At 36.1% G+C, this 3,696-nt stretch overlaps 1 pseudogene; it reads left to right on the top strand.

Annotated features, from left to right (window-relative positions):
* The first annotated feature begins 385 nt into the window (after positions 1 to 385).
* On the top strand, positions 386 to 1,738 carry LOC148943032 (phosphatidylinositol N-acetylglucosaminyltransferase subunit A pseudogene; annotated as a pseudogene).
* The last annotated feature ends 1,958 nt before the right edge of the window (positions 1,739 to 3,696 follow it).

The raw sequence follows: 3,696 nt of genomic DNA, 5'->3' as shown, positions 1-3,696 counted from the left end.
TTAGAACCGCCTTGTCCGAAATTAGGTTTTTTATATAATTATCCATTATCTGGGTTGCAGCGGTAGCTCTTGCATAACCACGTATGACGTAATAAGTGAATGAAATATTTATACATTGTTATCTTTCGACAAAAATAGTTTATTTTATTGTTGTTCTCAGTCCAGTTTCGCTCAAGTTGTTATATGAACTGCAAAAATATTTATGGTCTCTGAGAAATAATTTGAATCTCTTAATTCAAACTAGAAAAATACTTTAAAATTTTAAAATTAGTTTATATTAAAGAAAAAACTATAGTCCATAGTAACTGAAGTATTTTTTTTACAGTAAGGACCGAAGTCTATCTTATAGTAACTGATGCAACAAGGAAAAGAAGAAGAGGTATGTCATATATGCTACAAAATCTGTATGGTTTCCGATTATTTCCACCCCAATCTGGGAGGAGTGGAATCACACATTTGGGCAATTTCATGCAGTCTCACTCAGAAAGGTCATACTGTGTTAGTTCTTACCCATATGTACGAAGGCTATCTTGGAGTGAGGGAATTTGAAAATGGGATTCGCGCTCACTACTTACCTTTAAAACCGTTCTATGACAATAATACTCTACCAACTGTTTTTGGAGCCTTACCCCTCATTCGTGACGTTCTTTTGGAAGAGCAAATACAGATTGTCCATTGTCACTCTGCCTTTTCCTCCTTAGCTCATGAAGCTCTTTTAGTTGGTCGTCTTCTTCAACTGAAGGTTGTATTTACGGACCATTCTCTTTTTGGATTCGCTGATGCTTCTGCCATTGTGATGAACAAGTTTTTGGAGATTTCTCTTGCTGCATGTGATCACTGCATTTGTGTTTCTCATATCGGCAAAGAAAATATGGTTTTGAGAGCAAAGTATGAAAAATCTGAAGTGTCAGTTATACCAAACGCCTTTGATGCTTCACACTTCAAGCCAGATCCAAGTCAAAGAGATCCTTCCAAAATAACAGTGGTTGCAATTAGTCGGTTGGTCTACCGAAAAGGAATTGATCTGCTCGTCAAAGTTATTCTGATTATCTGTGAACAGTTTAAAGAGGTGCAGTTTCTAGTGGGAGGAGACGGACCTGGAATGCTTCCCTTAGCAGAAATGGTTGAAAGATATTCTCTCCACTCTAGAGTCTCCTTATTAGGCGCGTTGGATAAATATGGCGTTCAACGGGCCTTAGTCAAGGGAGATGTATTTCTCAACACTTCACTTACTGAAGCCTTTTGCATAGCCATTTTAGAAGCAGCTGCCTGTGGGCTGCACGTAGTTAGTACAAAGGTTGGAGGGATACCTGAAGTTTTGCCAGATCCTCTAATCACTCTAGTCGAACCAACTGTTGATGCTATTGTTTCTGGGCTAGGAAAGGCCATTGATCTTGAAAGACAAGGATTTCAGCGATCTTTGGATGAGTGCTACTTAAAGATTCGTAATGCTTATAGTTTGGAACGAGTTGTGGATAAGACTTGTAAGGTTTATGACAAAGTTTTGAACAAGCCTCAATACAGCATCAAAGAAATCTTTTGGAGGTATTATGACTCTGGTCCAATTGCTGGCAAAATATTCCTTCTTCCCGTAGCAGCTGCTTATATTCTTCTTCGATTTCTTGATTGGCTTCGACCCAGACAGGTTATTTTACCGGTAGAAGACAAAAATTCAGAAGCATATAAAATAAGTCTTGTTGCACCCAATAAATCTTACCAAGAATTGAATACGTCTTGACTAGTGCCTTGAAACCTCTTGTTGAAGAAAATCTATTAAATCTTTGTATGTTTTCATCTGTTGTTTTTTTCAATTAGTATTTTATTTTTGTTTTCTTTATTTAAACTTTATTTCCTTTATTTTCTTTATTTAAACTTTATTTATTTTTATTTTCTTTATTTTTTTTTGTCAACCTAAAAAAAAAAATCCAACCTCGACCATATTATTGTGTCTACGTCCGGTCTAATTAAATCCGAGGTGTTTGTTGATGAAGATAAAATCAATGATGACCATCTCCCTATTTCGTGCCTAATTGAGCCTCCTGATGTTCAAGTCCACTTTAAGGGTCCCCATTCAAAATGGTATCAAAGGCCCAATTGGAATCGGATAAACGTTGAGATGTATAATACTACTTTATGCACTCTACTCTCAACTATTAAAGTCCCGTTTCACTTGCTCCAGACTTTAATAAAGTGCCTTGATTCTAAGGAAGATCCGGGTTGCAGTGGTAGCTAGCAACCTAGTAAGAGACGATCACGTCCAATGTTAAGAAATATAAAAACCCATAGCTCCTAAAAAAAGAGTCAGATCAAAACAAAAGTACACCATTAGAACCGCCTTATCCAAAACCCCTGTATAGTAAACTTTCTGTCCCTTGGCTTGAACGGCAAGGGAAATATATTGGCTTGAAAATCAAGAAAAGTGGCAGCTACTACAACATTCTGCCTAAACGGGATATTTTTTTTCTTGTTTTCTACAGATAGCTTGGCACTGGAACATCGTAGAAAGTTGTTCAATGGCTCATTTTAAAGGAAATTAATGGGGTTAAAAATCTTTTGTAACTAAAATAAATTATTTGTAAGAGAGAATAAACTTTTCAATTAAAAACTGCATTTTTGATGCCTTTTCATACTGCAGTCTTTCAAAGATATTTGATTTTTGTGCATAAATCATAATCTTATACCAGTGGTAAGATTTGAACCTACGCATCGAAGAGACTGGTGGCTAACACCAGCGTTAGCTAGCAACCTAGTAAGAGACGATCACGTCCAATGTTAAGAAATATAAAAACCCATAGTTCCTAGCAGAGGAGTCAGATCAAAACAAAAAGTACACCATTAGAACCGCCTTGTCCGAAACCTCTACAAAGGAAACTTACCGCCCTTTGGCTTGAATAACAAAGAATATATATTGGCTTGAAAATCAAGCAAATCCACTTTTACCACGTTATTCTCCACAAACGGGATATTTTTTTTCTCTTTTCTTTTGTATCCAGAGATAGCTTGGCACTGGAACATCGTAGAGGGTTGTTCAATAGCTCATTTTAAAGGAAATTAATTGGGTTAAAAACCTTTTGTAACTAAAATAAATTATTTCTAAAAGAGAATAAATTTTTCCACCAAAAACTGCATTTTCGATGTCTTTTCACACTGCAGTCTTTCAAACATAATCGTATACCAGCGGTAAGATTTGAACCCACGCCTCCGAAGAGACTGGTGGCTAACACCAGTGCCTTGGACCACTCGGTCAGGTTGTCTTTCATAAATAAATATATATGTGAATCTGGGTTGCGGCAGTAGCAAGCAATCTAGTAAGAGACGATCAGTCCAATGCTAAGAAATATAACATAACTCCTAAAAATAGAGTCAAATCAAAACAAAAGTACATCATTAGAATTACCTTGTCTGAAACCCTACTAGATAAATATTGAATGTCGTCATAGTTTTATATTAGAGCTATGACGAGAATAGAAAAACACAAAAATATATTGTTGTTTCTGGGTGAGAGCTATCCCAACCTCTAGACCATATAGGATATATTAAAATATCCGATTAATAAAGTTTTTACAATAAAGAACGAACTCTTTCCTATACTAACTTGCATAGGCAACCGGGTTGCAGCGGTAGCTAGCAACATAGTAATTGACAATCACGTCTATTGTTAAGAAATATAAAAATCCCAAACTCCTAAATCTGGGT

Source organism: Artemia sp. Qi Xiang Cuo, chromosome 16, assembly GCF_049724085.1.
Source record: "Artemia sp. Qi Xiang Cuo chromosome 16, ASM4972408v1, whole genome shotgun sequence".
Lineage (NCBI taxonomy): Eukaryota > Metazoa > Arthropoda > Branchiopoda > Anostraca > Artemiidae > Artemia > Artemia sp. Qi Xiang Cuo.
The sequence above is the reverse complement of the archived record's forward strand: the minus strand, read 5'-3'. Positions and strand labels throughout refer to the sequence as shown.